This window comes from Felis catus, chromosome F2 (assembly GCF_018350175.1).
Source record: "Felis catus isolate Fca126 chromosome F2, F.catus_Fca126_mat1.0, whole genome shotgun sequence".
NCBI classification, from domain to species: Eukaryota; Metazoa; Chordata; class Mammalia; order Carnivora; family Felidae; genus Felis; species Felis catus.
This window is the reverse complement of record NC_058385.1, coordinates 30519121-30538064: the sequence shown is the minus strand read 5'-3', so window position 1 is coordinate 30538064 and position 18944 is coordinate 30519121. Positions and strand designations below refer to the sequence as shown.

The following is an 18944-nucleotide window of genomic DNA, read 5'->3' as shown; positions in this document are numbered from 1 at the left end:
AGAGAAATAAAAACATAACCACCACACAAGAACTTGTATATGAATATTTATAGCAGCATTATCCATAATAGCCAAAATGTGGCAACAACCCATCTACTTATTAAAAGATAATAAAATCTGGGGCGCCTGGGTGGCGCAGTCGGTTAAGCATCCGACTTCAGCCAGGTCACGATCTCGCGGTCCGTGAGTTCGAGCCCCGCGTCGGGCTCTGGGCTGATGGCTCGGAGCCTGGAGCCTGTTTCCGATTCTGTGTCTCCCTCTCTCTCTGCCCCTCCCCCGTTCATGCTCTGTCTCTCTCTGTCCCAAAAATAAATAAACGTTGAAAAAAAAAAAAAATTAAAAAAAAAGTAAATAAAAAAAAAGATAATAAAATCTGGCTTATATATATAGTAGAGTATTATTTGGCAATAAAAAGTAAAAAGTAATGAAATACTGATGGAAAACAGTCTGGCAGTTCCTCAAATGGGTAAACACGGAGTTTGTCATCATTAGATTATGATGATGGTTATACAATTGTGAATATACAAAAATTAATATAAAACATTCATTGAATTGTACACTTCAAATAAGGTTGAATTGCATGGTATGTAAATGGTATCTCATGAGAGCTATTTAGAATAGTGTCTATTAGGGGCGCCTGGGTGGCTCAGTCGGTTGAGCGTCTGACTTCTTCTCAGGTCATGATCTCACAGTTAGTGAGTTCCAGCCCTGCGTTGGAATCCATGCTGACAGCTCAGAGCCCGGAGCTGCTCCAGATTCCTTGTCTCCCTCTCTGTCTGCCCCTCTCCTGCTCATCGCTTTGTCTTTCTCTCTCTCTCAAAAATAAATAAATCCTAAAAAAATTTTTTTAAAAAGAATAGTGTCTATTATAAATTTGTGTCTACTATCCTGGCTGTTTTTCATGTTGCTTTCAAATTCATATTAATCTTAGTATGTTTACAAGGATCCCTAGCCTAATGTTAAATAGAAACAGTCATAATGACTATACTTTGTCTCATTACTCATTTTAGAGGAAAGTTTCTAACCCTTTATCATTAAGTATTATGTTTGCAATAGATTTTAGGAGATCCTCAACCCATATCTTATGTCTTCCATAAAGAATTTTCAGACTACCCTAGCCTTTAATCATGTCTTCCTCTTTGAGTGCCTGTGGTATTTATTATCTGCCTCATGGATGTACAGATAATAATCTTTTCTGTTCTAATACTGCTTAACACAAAATTACCTTTGAAAAGTAAACTAAATGCCCATAAAACTTCCCAGACCAGGCCGGACCAGCACAAAATGAGCTACTTCACCTCTGAATAACCCACACCAGCCATTTAGCATGTAGCACTGAACAGATTTAAAGTAGCTTTTGTGTGATTATTAATTAAGTTTTATGTACCTTTTATGACTGGATCTTATTTCTCTGATTAAGGTCCTGGTGGCACAGACTGTGTTTATATGTAGTTCCATGGAGTCCTCAATAAATATTCGTCAAATTGATGTAATACAGTTCTTTTAAAGGCCTGTACTATCATTGCCACCCCAGTGTTTTATATTGTATCCATCACTTCCATTTCTTTATAGGACACACATGATTTTCAGAGATGAAGGAATATAAATTGAGGGCATTGATTTAATCAGTGTGAGCCTAAGGTGGGAGATTCCGCTGTATTTATCAATTAGCACAACTTCAAAATTAGCAGCAAAATAGTTTCGTCGATGAGGCCCTGCAGAATGCCAGTCCATCTGGAAGTGAGGCACATCCTTGTTTACCTCTTATGTTGATTTTTTAAGAAATTTCACTATTCTGCTTTAATGGTCAACTGCTTCAGCTCCAATTCGGCGCAACCACAGAATCAAAACAATTCTAAGGAGCTATTCTTGAGGTAATTCAGGCCTATACTTCTCATTTTGAGGGTAAACAAAGAAGAGAATAAATCATTCAACACATTCTTGTAGTGTACTGATATTAGTACTGACTGCAGTTAAACCTTCCCAGTTGTGATCTATTGATTGGACAACTAAACTACGACCTACTTGTTTTGCTTTCCCTTTCTCATTCAAGGTTTTCACTTAATGAACTTGCTGGTGAGATATGAATTGTTACCATTCCTTGGGCTGCTGAGTTAAAAATATCCAGGAATATCAACAGGAATTATAGAGTTAGATTTTTAAAGTCTGCCAGGATCACCATAAAAATGTGAATAACATCTTTAGATCAAATAGTACATAAAAGAAACTTTAGCAATAAAAATTAATAGTGTATCCATTTACTGCCTTATGGTCTGCTGCTTATTGAATTAGTCCAGTTGCTGAGGATAAAATCATAAAGCTTACTAAAGAAAAATAACATAAAAACGTATTTGTTTATGATCTTTCAGTACCAAGAGAGGAATCAAATCTGTGATTTGAAAACCATTTTTCAAAAATATAACAGAATACAGAATAAAAAGCAATTTACCTTTACTCAGTAGGGTATGTTAAGACTGCAGGAATAAAGTGAAGAAACTCTCCACTATGTGCAGTTTTTCAAGGTGAAATAAAATCCTTGTCAAATCCCAGCAGTGAAAGGAAATGAGAAACGATGATTAATAACACTGTTGGCAGGACAAAATAAACCTTGAAATCTAAACAATCTTCCATCACACCGAAAGCACATGAATCTATTATCTCTTCGCATTTTAATTGTTGGTTATTTCTTAAGTACTGTTGAGCTCTGTTTAAAAGTGTGCAAACATTTTTCAATATTAAAGTAGAATTACAGAAATTATTAGTGAGCCAAATAAATGCCTGATAGTGCCTATTGCTTTTAAGTACGTAGAAATCCCTTACCTTCTCTGGTAGTCACTTAGCAATTCCTAGATCAACATTGCTTACACACTGTGTCTGACACACTTATAAATGTGCTGGGTAAAGTTTCTAACTACATAAACTAAATTTCATTGTTGTTTGGAATGTCGTATTCTGGAGCCTTACTTGGATTATCAAGCCTATCTTTAAACAAACAACCAAACACAATGACAAATATCCTCCTCTAGAATTTTTCACCTGATTAACAATCTCTTAAAAGTTATTTTTCTTTTTTACCTTTGATTCATAGGTTTTCATCATAAATTGTGCCCACTCTGAAACTGGATACTTCTGTTCCATTTGGGATTGCTCAATGTGAATATTCATTTTCTCAATAAAAAAATTATAGTACTATCAAACTATATGAATTAGCTGTTCTTAACAAATGTATCTCCAAGTGATCCAAATATTTTAGATTATTTCGTTTTTCACACACCATTACTGGAAAGGCGAATGTACTGGCAGGGTACTTGTAGCCATGTATTAATTCAGAGATCCAGGTTCACAGCAGCTCTGCAATCTTTTTCTTTTTTTTTTTTTTTAATATTTTTATTCATTTTTCAAGGAGAGAGAGAGACAGAGACAGAGACAGAGACAGAGCATGAGAGGGAGAGGGGCAGAGAGAGAGGGAGACACAGAATGCAAAGCAGGCTCCAGGCTCCAAGCTGTTAGCACAGAGCCTGATGCAGGACTCAAACCCACAAACTGTGAGATCAGGACCTGAGCCAAAGTCAGACAGTTAACCGACTGAGCCACCCAGTCACCCCAGCAGCTCTGCAGTCTTTAAGGTCACCACTGACTGTGTCCATGCCCACTAGCCTGAAGGGGAATGAAACGCTGACTGCGCACAAGGGGTCCTTAGGAACCAGGACTGGAAATGGCATTCAATACCTCCTCTCACATTACACTGGCTCAAATTTATTCACAAAGCCACAAATATCTCCAAGGGAGGCTGAGAAGTAAAATCTTTACTATGTACCCAGAAAGCAAACACAATTTTTGATGAATAACTAGTTACTTCTCTCAGAGTTACATAACTTAAAACTTTGATATTTTTTTAGCTGGATGGAAAGTGTTTGTATTTCATTAAAATCTGACCAATTAGGTCACTTATAAATCAGTCGTAAATTCAGAATACTTTAGCTGATGTAAAATTTTTATGATGCACTATACCCATTTTTTTGAGATAAGAAAACCTGGACTCAAAATGAGTCATATGACTTAATCTAAGGTCATAAGCTTATCTCATCTTTAACTACAAATCTAACTTTTCTACCAGATGTTTTCAGCATTCTCACTGAAATATCAAGATTACTAACAAAGTAGTGTCTAGTTTGAATCAAATACCTCATGCTAACTTAGGTTAAAACTTGTTGTATTTACTGAAATTGAGAAAGTGTGTGAGAAAGTAATCAATATTTCAGATACATAATAGGTACTCAGTTACATGTTTTAAACATTATTCTCACATTTTAACAAAGACAAATCTAGGCCCAAATGGTTTCCATAGTGAGTTCTTCCAAACATTTAAGGAAGAAATAATACCAATTATACACAAGATCTTCCCCCCAAAATGAAGACAGATCACTTTCCATCTCATTTTGTGAGATCAGCATTACATCAATACTAAAAGCAGACAATAACATTATTAGAAAAGAAACTACAAACCAATATCCTCACAAATGTAGACACAAAAATTATCAACAAAATACAACAAATTAAACACAGAAATACATAAAAAGATGATATGTTAGAACAAAGTGGTTGTATCCTGGAAATTCAAGACGGTTCTGCAACATTCAAAAATCAATCGGTATAATTCATCATATAAACATATTAAAAAAGAAAAACTGTATGATCTCGTAAAAAGATGCAGAAAAAGCATTTTAGAAAGCTCCATATCCATTCATAGTAAAAAACCCAATAAATAGCATTTTTTCTAAAACACTTAGAGCAAACATCATAATTAATGGCAAAAAATTGAATATTTTCCCCCAAACAGTGGAAAAGCAAGGATGATCACTTGATCCTATTCAGCATCACACCAATAAGGAGTGAAAAGAAATAGGCATACAGATGAGAATGGAAGAGATAATCCTACCACTATTTACAAACTGCATGATTTTCTACTTAGAAAGTCTTTATGGAATCTAAAAACAGGTAGAATTATCAGAGAGTTACAAAGTCACAAATTACAGGGGCCCCTGGATGGCTAGTCAGTTAAGTGTCTGACTTTGGCTCAGGTCATGATTTCACAACTTGTGGATTCAAGCCCCGCATCGGGCTCTGTGCTGACAGCTCAGAGCCTGGAGCCTGCTTTGGATTCTGTGTCTCCCTCTCTCTCTGCTGCTTCCTGCTCACGCTCTCTCTTTCTCTCTCTCTCTGTCTCTCTCTCAAAAATAAATAAACATTAAAAAAAATTTTTTTAAGTCACAAATTACAGAGTCAATATGAAAATTCAATCATTTTTCAATATGCTAGCAATAAAAATTAGAATTGAAGTTTAAAAAGCAATATTATTTATAATAACACTAAACAATGAAATATATATACCTATAAATTTAGCAAAATATGTTCAGGATATGCATGCTAAAAACACAAAGCACTGATAAAAGAAATCAAAGGGAACCTAAATTAATTAAGAGAAAGAACAAAGCTGGAGGTATCACAACTCAAGATTTCAAGACACACTACAAAGCAGTAGTGGTAATCAAAACAGTATGGTACTGGCCCCAAAATAGACACATAAAGCAATGGAACACAAAAGAAACCACTCTTGGTCAACTAACCTACAACAAAAGAGGCAAGAATATACAATTTATTGAAGATAGTCTCTTCAATATTTGACGCTGGAAAACTGGACAGCTACATGTAAGAGAATGAAACTAGACCACTTTCCAACACCACACACAAGAACAAATTCAAGATGGATTAAATATCTAAGTGTGAAACCCGAAACCATGAAAATCCGAGAAGAGAAAACGACAGTAATTTCTCTGACATGGATTATGGCAACATTTTTCTAAATATGTCTCCTAAGGCAAGGGAGACAAAAGCAAAAATCTAACAAAATAAAAAGCTTTTGTGCAGCAAAAGAATCAACAAAATGCAACCTAATGAATAGGAGATATTTGCAAATAATACATCTGATAACAAGCTAATATCTAAAATATATAAAGAACTTATATAACTCAACACCAAAAAAAACCACAATCTGATTTAAAAATGGGCAGATAATCTAAATGAACATTTTTTCCACAGAAGACACACAGATGGCTAACAGACACATGAAAAGATGCTCAACATGACTGATCATCTAGGGGGTTCCTGGGTGGTTCAGTTGGTTAAGTGTCCAACTCTTGATTTTGGCTCAGGTCATGATCTCATGGTTCATGAGATTAAGCTCCACATTGGTCGCTGCTGTCAGCGCAGAGCCTGCTTCAGATCCTGTGTCTGTCCCCCTCTTTTTCTGCCCCTCCCCTGCTCCTGCTTTCTCTCTCAAAGAAAAAAAAAAGCTACACTAATTAAATACTGTGGTTCTGGAGAAAATAGTGACACCCAGGTCAATGGAATAAAGTCCAAAATTAGAGCAATACATACATGCTTAATTTATATTTTACAAAGATGTAAGAGCAATTCTACTGAGAAATGATAGTCTTTCAATGCATTGCTCTGAAACAACTGGATACTTTATCTATCTACATTTCAATTTATATCTTACACCCTTCACAAAAATTAATTCAAAATGAATCACAGACCTACATGTAAAGTGTAAAACTATACAATTTCTAGAAGAAAGCATAAGAGAAAATCTGCATTATTTTATGTTAGACAAAAAGATTTTAGATCCAACACTAAAAGTATGACCCATAAAAGAAAACATTAATAAATTAGACTTTGTTAAAACCTAAAACATTTGCTCTGCCAAACATACTCTTAAGAGAGTGAAGAGACAAGCCATAAACTAGGAAGAAAAATTTGCAAGTCACACATATCACAAAGGATTTACATCCAGAATATAGGAAAAATTCTCAAATTCAATAATGGGAAATCAAACAACCCAATTTTTTAAGAGATTTTTAAATTTTACTTTTTAAGTAACTTCTACACCAAACATGGGGCTTGAACCAACAACCCCAAGATCAAGAGTTACACACTCCATCGAGTGAGCCAGGCGTGCACCCCTCAAACAACCCAATTTTTAATAAATGAGCAAAATATTTGAACAACAATATCTTCACCAAAGAAGATATAGGAATGCCAAATAAGTAGATGAAAAGATGCTCAGAATCATCAGTTATTATGGAAATGTAAATTACAATCTCAGTGAGATACCACTACATATAGATACCACTACATATCTCTTGGAATAGCTAACGTCAGAAAAGCTGACAATATAGTAATTACTGTGAGGGAGTGGGCAACTAAAATTTTCATACATTGCTAGTGAGAGTACAAAATGGTACAGTGACTTCGGAAAATAGTTTGGCATTTTCTTATAAAGGTAAACATACACTCACCACATGCTCTGATAATACAATCAATCCTCATTATTCACATCTGTATTTGTGAACTTTACCACTTGATGAAGTTTATTTATAACCCTAAATCAATACTTGAGAGGCTTTTGCAGTCATTCAATGGCATGTGCAGAACAATGAAAAATTTGACTAACTCAACATTCATGTTCCCAGTTGAGAATGAACAAGGCAGTGCTCTGGATTCTTGTTTTCACTCTCATAATTTAAAATAAATGTTCTTTTCTTGGTTTATTTAGTTGTGTGGTTTTTTGTTTGATTGGTTTTTTTTTTTCCGGTGGGCGCTTTTTTTTAATTTTTGTGCTTTTTGTTGTTAATTTTGTTTAAAATGGCATCCAAGTATGTAATCCTTTGTTGCTGTTTAGTATTTCCAAACGCACGAGAAGGCTATGATGTGCCTTATAGAAAAAATACATATGTTAGATCAGTTTCATTTAGCCATGAGTTACAATGCTGTTGGCTCTGAGTTCAAGGTTAATGAATCAACAATATATATTAAATAAGGTGTTTTTAACACACATATAACAAGGTTATGTATTGATCAGTTGACAAAAATGTTATTGTGGCCAGAGGCTTGCAGGAACGTAACTCTGCATTTGTCCTAGGAGCAATGTCTCATTATTTGCTAATTCAATGTTGAAGGTGACTTTATAGAGAACATTACTACCACAAATAATGAGAATTGATTGTGACACTTCTAGGTATTTTCCCAAGGTAAATGAACACTCAGGTTTAAATAAAAACATATACATTTAAGTTTTATAACATCTTTTTTCATAATTGTCCCAAACTAGAAACTCCCTATATTATTTTCCATTATTGTCATAACTAATTACAACAAAAGTAGCTGTTTAAGCAACACAAATTTATTATCTCAGTTTCCATAGGTCAGAAGTAAAGCAGATTCAGCTTAGTTTCTGCTTAGAATCTCACAACGCTGAAATCAAGGTGTTGATAAAGCTAACTTCCTTTCTGGAGATTCTGAGGAAAATATATTTCCTTATACATTTAAGTTGTTGGAAGAATTCAATTCATTGCAGTTGTAGGACTGAGATTCTTGGTTTTTGTTGGTTATTAGCTGAGGGCCATTACCAGCTTCTAGAGACTATCCCATGCCTTAGCTCATATCTCCCTTCCTCTATCTTCAAAGCCAACAACAAGTCAAATTCTTCTCACACTGCATCTATTTGACTCGCTTCTGCCTTCCTCAGTAACCTTTAAGGATCTGTGATTACACTGGACTCACAGGGATAATCTTATTTCAAAGTCAGCTAATTATCAACCTTAATTCCATCTGCAATCTACAGTCCTGATTCCATCTACAAACATAATTCCCTTTTATCATGTAATATAACATATTTACCAGCATAATACGAGGGAACAAAGATCAGGGGACCCCAAATCCTGCCTACCACACTATCCAAATGTCCTCCACCTTGTGAATAAATAAACTCCATACAGTGGAGTACTACTCAGGAATAGAAAGGAAAAAGCTATTGATACATTCGACAATATGGATGAATTTCAAATGCATTATGCTAAGTGAAAGAAGCCAGATTCAAAGAGGTTACACAGCGTAGTGCCTATTTATATAGAAAGCTAAAAAGCAGATCAGTTGTTACCTGGTTGAGGGTAAGTTTGACTACAAAGGGGCAGCATGAAGGAGTTTGGGGAGGGAACTGTTACTATCTTGATATAATTTTTTCAAAACTCAAAGAATTGTAAACCAAAAGAATAATTTTCTTCTGTATGAAAATTTAAAAACGAATTTTAATAATTATTCCATTTGGTTATTGGTACTCTTCCTTTGCTTTCAAAGTCCTTACCATTTGACTTAGTAGGTACAATACCAGTATAAGACATATAATATAAGAGAGTGAGTTTTGTTACTAGAAAGATGGGGGCTTTTTGGCTTAGAGACAAATCATACTAGAAGAAGGGCCATTTTTCCTCAGTTTCTTTTTCATAGGACTCACATTTTTCACCAAATGATTCAAACCAGTCCATCGAACTGTTCTCATTTAAATGTCCACGTCACGCAAAGAATCTGCGTAATTCTAATCAACTTTGGTCTTCTCTAGATTTTCCCTCTTTTCAACCCATACAACACTTACTTGGGCTTGACCAGAAATAACTCTTGGTAGCCAGGCTCCAAGCACTCTCTAAAAATCAAAACGAATATGTGGTGAAAGCAGCCTATTCTGACAGTAGGTTAAGCTCACAGCCACCAAGAACCTTTCCATTCCTCTGTAAATGGTAGTGTGCTACAAAAGAGCAGGAGTGGTCAGATTTTAGGCAGGGACTAAATGAAATTCCTATGATGTGACTCAACAGCTAACTCCTCAGATTCTCACCTGCCAGGGAGGGCATCGTTATCCTGATGGCACAAACCTCTATGTGGATAGTGGTTGTGCTGTTTGCTGGCCACAAGATTTCTACTCTCAGACTATTTTATATCATGCTTGACTCGATGAGGGGAAGACAAATATAAAGAAAATGAAAATTCAGCTACAAATATCCATGATTGAAATGTCTTCATTATTACTGAAAGGGTGGTGTCCTCACAAAGAAGGAAAGCTGAAATGGAGTTCTGGAGTTACAGGGCTTACACATATATGGCTGCCAGAAGAAATTTATCTGAAATTTCCTAAACCTTGATTAGAATTTCCCTCCATTCAATCTTTATTAACTCATTCTGAAACTTCCAATATTTTCTGTAGCATTTTCTGCACATATATAGGAGACAGAGATATTGGGTCTATAATTAATGGCTGCTTCAAAATTTGCAAAAAGGCTAACATTAGATCCACAACTGTCCTCAGCTTCCATATCCCCCCTCACTCCCATATCGGAAACCAAAACCTCTACTGAGAAATAGTCCTTAGCTAACTCTAGCTTCATTTTCTGGGAGTCAGAAGCATCATCCTTGTTCTTAAAATAACCTTAATGCAGGATCTCAGTTCTGATAATTGTGCTTCTTCCTGTTCCTAAGCATCATTCTAGTTTGTATGGCTCCATTTCTTACATTCTAGTTTGTATGGCTCTGTCTTTCTAGCTTAGCTACTGTTCCTAAATTCCTCCTCTGTAGTCTGCTCCATACACTAATCACCTACTAATATAAGGGTATTTTTCCTAAGTGCCAGGTTAGTATTTAAAGACCCTTCTATCCAGTGATAGATATTTTGGGTGCTTGCTGCAAGAGCTTCTCTTCTCTTCTGCTTTTGCTAGATTTTCATTGCCAGATCTCACCCTTGTTCCCAATGGATTGCTCTTCTTCATTTTGCCCCATTTTCCATTTCCCTTTCCAACTGTTTACCTGCAGTTTATCATCACCATTAGATCTTGTTGAAGAGGAGATTAGGGCACTTTAGGGAATCAATGGAATGTGATGAACCTAGTAAGATCACTACCAGAATGAGGATGGGGCTCTGTGTGCTAAGCCTGGATGAGACTGTGACCAAAATGAACACAGCTGAGATGGCACTGAGCAATGATGTCTTGGGTAAGCACCCATCTCCCACCTCTGAATAAATTAATATAAAGGCACACATTTCCCCCATCCTTTTCCCTCCCAGTCTTCCCAATCTCTCTAGGTACTTAGTCTCTACTTAGACAATTCCATTTGTTCCACTCTCAAAAATAAATAAATAAATAACGTATTACAAAGTTGCATTTTTTCTTATAGATCCATTTTTACTAGGTAAGCTCAAGGAGCTCAGAAAGGAGATGTGCTCCATTTAAACTCTGGGATAAGTACAAATTTTGCCTCCTATGTAGGATAAACCTTCACTTCACCCCTGCAATTGTATCACACTTGTCCAAGGATATAAGTAGGTACCAAAATAAATCATAGAAAACTAAGATGAAAGGTTCATCACTCATGCCCAATCCATGTGATTATTTGTATATGTACATTTATGTGTGTGTGAAGTACTAAACCTTGAACACATCACCATGGTCCCAGATATTTACCACAATGTAACGACAGTTATGATATAGAAGTTCTTGAATACAGAATGTTTAACTCATGACTCATTTATATCAATCCCCACAGTGAGAGGAAAGCTTCAGTTTTCCTGTCCTATATCTTCATCCATCCATCTACATGATCCCCTGGCCATTGCATCACTTTACCCATTCCTCTGTATAGCCCCAAATGGTAATCAACACCGTCAGATGGAAATCTCTACCATTATCTACGTAGTCTTTCAGAATCAAAGCCTTGGTCTTTCTCTACTGACCACTGCCCCTCTGGCTTTATCAATTCTAGCAGTTTCACTGTTTGTTTAATGACACAAACTAAAAAAAATTTTTAAGTTTATTTATTTATTTTTAGAGAGAGAGGGAGAGAGCATGTGGGGGTGGGCCACAGACAGAAAGGGAAAGAGACTCCCAAGCAGGCTCTGCGCTGTCAGCTCAGAACCTAATGTGGGACTCAAACTCATGAAAATGAGATCATGACCTTAGCCGAAATCAAGAGTTGGACGCTTAACCGACTGAACCACCCAGCACCCCCCACATTTTTTTTTAAACAAACTAAAATTCTTGAATCGTCTGTCATTTCTTTCTTTTGCCTATCCCACATACAAACACTCAATTAGTCAACTTTAAAAAAATGTTTCTCAGTCCATTCTTTATTTTTATTCACATTCCCGCTACCTTGGTCTAGGCTCTTTGTAGTCCATTTTTTGGCTATTGAATAACTGCCAAATCAGTCTCCCTGGCCTCAGTTTTATTTCACTCCCCCATCAATCATCCCAGTTTACCATAGGCAGAATGGCTTTCCTTCCTAATAAATGGAAGGGATTTAGTTTTTACCCTACAGAAAGCTTCCAGTGACTCACAACAGAAAATACTCAATATATATCTGTGAAATGAAAGAATAAATATTACTCAGAACATCTACCATGGTACTTTGCATATGAGAGGCACTCAATAATTAGAATAAGTTTTCCAATTGATGTTAATTTTAATAGATCTTAAAAGAGAAGAGTGTACAGAAATCTAAATATTTTCCTCATAAAGAAGGTAATCAGAATCAGCTCTTGAAACATGTCTAAACAATATCCCTGCAATGCTCCTAGATCTTTAACATGATCCTTTTAGAGCAATTTAGTTCTAACTTTATCATTTTCAATGAGCTCATGGTCTGCTTAGTTCCATCAAAGTTTCGCAAAGTGAAATTTCCCATAGGTTCAAGTGTTTCCTCCTAACTCCTGATTCTTTCTGTAAAATTTCAGGCATGTAACCATCACAGCCTGTTTTAAATACAGATATACAAATATGTATGCACACATACATGAATATAACAAAGAAATTAATTAAAAAAAATTTTAGTGTTTATATCTGAAGGAGACAAAGTGTGTGAGCAGGGGAGGGGCAGAGAGAGGGAGACATTGAAGCTGAAGCAGGCTCCAGGCTCTGAGCTGTCAGCCCAGAGCCCAATGCAGGGCTTGGACTCACAAACCACGATGACCTGAGCCGAAGTTGGATGCTTAACCAACTGAGCCACACAGGCACCCCACAAAAGAATTAGTTTTAAAACATAAAAGTAAAGATTTATTCTTATTGCAATATTTCATTTCTTATGTAAGTATTCTTTAAAATTCAAAAGTTGAATCGTTTTACTTATTCTTAGGGTAAATTAGGACAAAAATCCCTCATTAGAATTCTAAATTCCTAAAAGTCAAAAAATACAAAAATGACACTAAGACATTTAGTCTATTAGGCAGTTTAATAATTCCTAAAGCATATTACCTGGGTAATATAAATCCCCCAAAGTGAGTATCAAGCACAAAAACAGAGGAAACAATAAAACTACACAGCAAGGATAGAATGTGATTTTTTAAAAATTCTTTTTCTTCAATTTTAATGTTACAGGTTATGCCAGTCATGTGTGATAGGTAATTTTATATCTCTAACTGGCAATACTATTTTTTGCAGTGGAGATGGTATACAAGGCGAAAAACAGTATGAATGGATTTATACGAAAAAGTTCTTTGAACAAAGTTCACTTAAGACCATTTACTACCACAGAGGTAGAAAACTGTTTCCATCATCCACATGAACCCGCACGGCTGCTGTAAGTCCAAAGCACCGTTGCCAAGAGTGATGTGAGTCATTAAGCCTCAAGCAGATGCTAAGACTTGGAAGATCCAGGGCGTTGCACACTGTTCCAGCGTACCACAGCCCATAACTTCTAGGCAATCAAAGGTCAAATGAAGAGAACGCGAGCCTACTATTATGGAAGATTATTTGGCACACACTCTCAATTTTTCTGTCTTCCCTGATGATCAATAGCATTAACCTGAAATGCAATGCATTTTATACAGAACTTGCCATAGGAAGCACAATTTCTTTAGACAAAACTGGAAAGAAGTGCCTATAACATGAATAAGTTGCTATTGCAAGCCAATTACTCCTTTGGGATGACCGCGGGTGCTCTATTTTTAGTGAAAAGAGACCTAATAATTTCACTAGTCCCAACCTTCACATCAGCACAATCGGGTCCCTGTACGATCAATATGAACACAGAGAACATCCGGTCAGAAAGAAACACAGCAATTGGCATTACCACCTCACACGCGGAGCCACAAGGGATGGGATACGAAAGGGAGAACCATAGACTTCTTTTTGCAAGCTGCATCCTAAATGTGAGCCAGAGGAATGAATATTTATTACATGGACTTTCAAAAGGAAATATTTAAAATTTAAGAGGTGATGAGACAGAAACAGAATGGCAAACATACTAAAATCCATCACATAATTTAATGGTTTTCTAGTATCCTCAGTCTCTCCCTCTATAACTTTTCCCTTTCTCCCTTCAAACAGGTTAATTACTACTTTATTAAAAAAACAACTTCAACTCATGCTACCAGTAGTACTAACTACAGACGTCTTGAATTCTGCCTTCTTCCCTCACTGTTTTCCCTCAGGACTCCATGCTCCAGCCACACCAGACTAGAGACAATCTCCCGATGGGGCCCACTCTTCCTGGCCTTTGCAGATGATGCTCTCCACTTGAAAGGTTTTCCGTGCTCATCTTCATTTTTTAACTAATTCATAATCTAATCACTTCCTTATGACTCTCCAGTTAGATTCAACTTCTCTATGCTTCTGTTGTTCCTGTTCTTACTTCTATTTCATCATTTTTCATGCTGTATTTTACTTGTCATATTATTTGATTCAAGATTATTCTCTCCTTGAGAATGAGAATTGTGCCTTTTATCTCGCTATCCCTGTCCTGAGCATAGTCCCCTGCATATAACACTTATTGAATAAATAAGTACAAATAAATAAAACGTATCCAAAGCAATGCTTTCACTGTGCTTTCGATCCAGAAATTTAGTTTCTAGGAATTCACCTAACAATTTTAAAATAAATTTCAAAATCAGGAGAGTCTTGGGGTGCCTGGATGGCTCAGTTAGTTGAGTGTTTGGCTCTTGATTTTGGCTCAGGTAACGCCTCCAGGGTTGTGGGATCGAGGCCCATGTCAGGCTAACACTCAGCACAGAGCCTGCTTAAGATTCTCTCTCTCTCTCTCTCTCTCTCTCTCTCTCTCTCTCTCTCTCTCTCTCTTTCTCTCTCTCTCTCTCCCCCCAACCCAGATCTTCTCCCCACATCATGCACGCACTCTCTCTCTCAGATAAAAATAATAACAATAACAATAATAATAATAAATTAAAAATAAATACAATCACGAGATTCTTTATAACTTCAGACAGGCATAGGCAATTTCTTACAACTTGTCTTAAAAAAGGCTTTTTTTTTTTAAGGTGAATCCCAGATTCAGATACAGAAATGCAGATGTGAACACCTGCACCCAAGTTTTAACAATGATAGAAGATACGAGCATAGCAGGTTTATGGTAGACGACATTTATTAAATGGAATTTTGTCAAGCCAAGCTTTGTGATCTTGAAAGCCTGGGTTTCCCATAACTTAGTGCTGAAAACATTAGAAGGAGAAGCTGCATGGGACAGTTGGGGAAGACGGTTTGAGGTGTGAGGAAAAGACAGAGGAACAAGGTGGAAGAACAAAGGAGAAGACGGTTTAATTGCTTGAACCGTCTCACCTTTAATCAGAATTTAATCTTTTTGAAAATTGAAAGGGAAAGTAGACAACCTTGCAGAATGACATCTGCAGGCTAACTTCAAGAATTTACATCTAAAGAACTGTTGTCAATTTTTATTCATACTGTAACCTAAAGAACTAAAAGTATGTTATGTAACAAACTTCTTACATACACAGTTTGTTAATTCTGTCTATAACTTATCTATTCTTCCTCCAGTGTCCCCCATTGTTTATGTAAGTAAATACCCAATCTAACCTGAAGTTTAGTCTGTTATCAAAAAATAGCCCTTTGAAATATATTCAGTCTCTTAGATAAAAATGCTTAGTCTTGCAAAAAAACTCCTCCAGCTGCTTCTCTCCTTAAGACAGTTGCATTGTTCACATGCCCCAGACCAGAGGTAGAGGAGGACAGTCTACAATTCTGGAATGCAGATTCCTTAGCAACCTGCTATAAAGCTCCTTTAGTCTCCAATACGAAAACTGATCCCTTATAAACTTTGGTACACTCTTCTTCGCTTGGACCCATGTTTCTGCTCACGGTTCAGGTCCTGAGGGCCTCATCTTACCTCCTACTGGTACTAAAGATAGTTCTAAGGCCTGACTTTGATCCTACTCCTTCCTGGCACAGAGAATCCATCCTATGGCCATGACTGAAGAGCCATGCTGCTAGACCAGTGCTTTTGGATCTCCCTAACTATGTTTTCAGTGATGTGGCATGGGTCAGTCTGCCAAGTGCAAATCTAAATTCATCCCAGAGTTGCAAGCAAGGGCATGAAGAACACCTGCCCCCTCTGTACTTGGTGATATTCTTATTTATCTGACATACTACCACTCTAGGTTGAATTCTGAAGAACAGAAAGAGAGACCCCTGCATTTGACTACATCACATGCTACTTTGTCCCTTTCATCTGTCTCTTCCCACAAGCATTCAAGACTGGGAGAGGAAGTTCTCCCTTTTTCCTTCTACCTCCCAAAACTTCCCCTAAAACCCAGTGATCTAGCTTGCCAAACAACATTTATCCCATGATCAAAGGGATGTAAACTTTAAACAATTCAGCAAACAATAGCAATGCTTATATGGCAAAGGATAGATGCAAACACCCTCTTTTTGAATTTCAGAATGAAATCTCTTCCTGGATTTCATGGATGCTTAGGTGAACGAGAGTGAAGGAAGGCTCAGAAGGACAAAATAGGAATCATAAGAAATTTAAACTATTAACATTGTTCTACATATCAAGTTAACTCTCCCTGGTCCACCTGCACAATTAAATAAAGCACCCTTTGGTAGCAAAAGTTAATTTATAGTAAGCATTGACAAAAAGTAATACGTAGAAGTGATACCAGCACCTGTCCCCTTTTCTACTTTCCGACCCCTGGCTCCAAAGTATGCTGGGATGGATGCAGTACACAGCTAAAGCAAAGATCATTGTTTCTCCTGAAACAGTTCAGCTTCTAACACTCTCAATTCTGGGTGAAGACCCAGTGGAATTGTGTTGAGTCTCAGGGCACCACCTTGACTAGAGGCAGAGGAACAATTAACACTATTTGAATTAGCCTCAGCCAATGTACAAAATTATACAGTCCCTCTCCCAGTGTCTGCCCATCAGAGTGGAACCTGTTTTTATAGTTCTCTCTCTCCTAAGGCTCTTACAGAGAATTATTTCCTTCTGAGACTCAGAAAGAAGAGACTTATATTGTCGATTAGCTCAACTACTTTATCTTACTTAGAAAGACAAGTTTAATAAATCAGAACATTCTTCTATCTGAATCCTGTCTACCAACATTATGTTATCTTTAATTCATGAGTGTATGTACTATCTGAACTTTGAACAGTAGGATGGCCTTGACTCTTTTTTTTTAATCTCTAGGGGGAAATTCTCATACACAAATTAAAATCTTGTTTCACCTTTTTCATCCCAACTCTCAAGCTGATACATACATACCTCGAGTCTTTAGAAATCAAAAGTAGGTAAAAGAGATTAATGGTGGGGAGCAGAGAAAAAGAAGGCAAAGTTCAAGTCTACTTCTCTAACCACCCTAGGAAAACTGGATGTTCTGTGAAGGATGATATTTGAGAACATAGTGAAAATGAAAAAAACAATTTGCAGCTGTTGAGAATTGGGGCTGAGAGATGCTCCTATACATGCCTAATAGTGACTGGGAAGAAGAAATATTTATTCTGGGTCAGAGTATGATGGAAAACATTTTCAGGGGGTATATGTTAGTCCGTTTGAGCTGCTATAACAAACCACTATACAGATTGGGTAGCTTATAAACAACAGAAATTTATTTCTGACAGTTCTGGAGGCTGGGAAGTCCAAGATCAAGGCACTGGTAGCTTTGGTGTCTTGTGAGAGCCTACCTCCTCAAAGATAGCTATCTTTTTACTGTAACATCACATGACAGAAGGGGAGAGAAATCCCTCTAGAATCTCTTTTATAAGGAAATTAACACCTATTCATAAGGGCTAGTCACCTCCCAAAGGCCCTGCCTCCTAATACCGTCACATCGGGGATTAGGTTTCAACATACAAATTTAGGGGAACACAGACATTCACTCTATGGCAGGATATTGGAGAAAAGAGATTCCAACTTGCTAGGATATGTTTTGCAAATTGATCATCACACCCAGAGATTTTGCTCCACAGTAATAGTGTTGCCATATAATGAGGTAAGTTGCCTGGCTCCTATTTAAGGATTCTTTCAAAATATTTAAACTTTTCACTATCTTTCTCACTAAATCCTGTGAGAATTATTCAATTTAATCTTTGCAAGGTATTATTTCATAAAATTTCTGAAAACACAAAACTCTCTAAATCCCCTCAAGTGTTGGTGAGCTAACTGAAGGCACGTTAAGAGGTGTGCTTTATCACTGGTCAACACTAAATGTTACACTTCACATATACTTGGGGAGAGAAGGAGTGGAGAGCAAGGGAGAGAAAAAGGAAGGAAAGAACCAAAGAATGGAAAGAGAGAGGGAAGGAGAAAGGAAAGAAGAAACAAAAGAACCGGGCGAGAGGAAGAATAAGTAAATATTAGACAGCATAGCAATACTTTCTTCTTGACTTACATGAAATAGTAAATCTTATACAATTGACGATAGAGAACTCCTCAGGGAGTAACTGAAGGGACAGTGTGCAAAACAAATCTTTAAGTCAATAGAATTCTGAATACTGGTCAGATCTGGGTATTAAGAAAAACCCTCAGATAACAGATTTGCCCATAGCAGACCAAATCTCTCTTCACCAAGTAGTCCCAAATGTCTTCTATGGCTCATGGGGTTGGGGAATGCAAGCTAAAAATTGTCCAAATATTCCACATTTGCTACAGATGTTGTAGTTCTGGAAGCCGATCACTTCACAGTTAATGCTGAAAGAACTGATACTGCAAAACAAAGACATCTGTACCCTGGGAGGTGTGTGTGTGTGTGTGTGTGTGTGTGTGTGTGTGTGTGTGTGTATACATGTGCACAACTATGCACTCACTTAAGTGTATGG

The 18944-nt window shown here is 36.8% G+C and overlaps 1 long non-coding RNA gene across 7 annotated transcripts in view; it reads right to left on the bottom strand.

The window, feature by feature from the left end:
* The window catches only part of LOC102901503, a 327171-nt gene that overhangs the window by 123884 nt on the left and 184343 nt on the right, over positions 1–18944 (bottom strand). For 3 of the 7 annotated variants that reach the window (XR_006592520.1, XR_002151890.3, XR_006592519.1), the window contains one exon: positions 2450–2535. The exons of the other annotated variants lie outside the window; for them this stretch is intronic. This is a non-coding gene — a long non-coding RNA (uncharacterized LOC102901503). The remainder of the gene's footprint in view (positions 1–2449; positions 2536–18944) is intronic. 7 annotated transcript variants of the gene reach the window in all.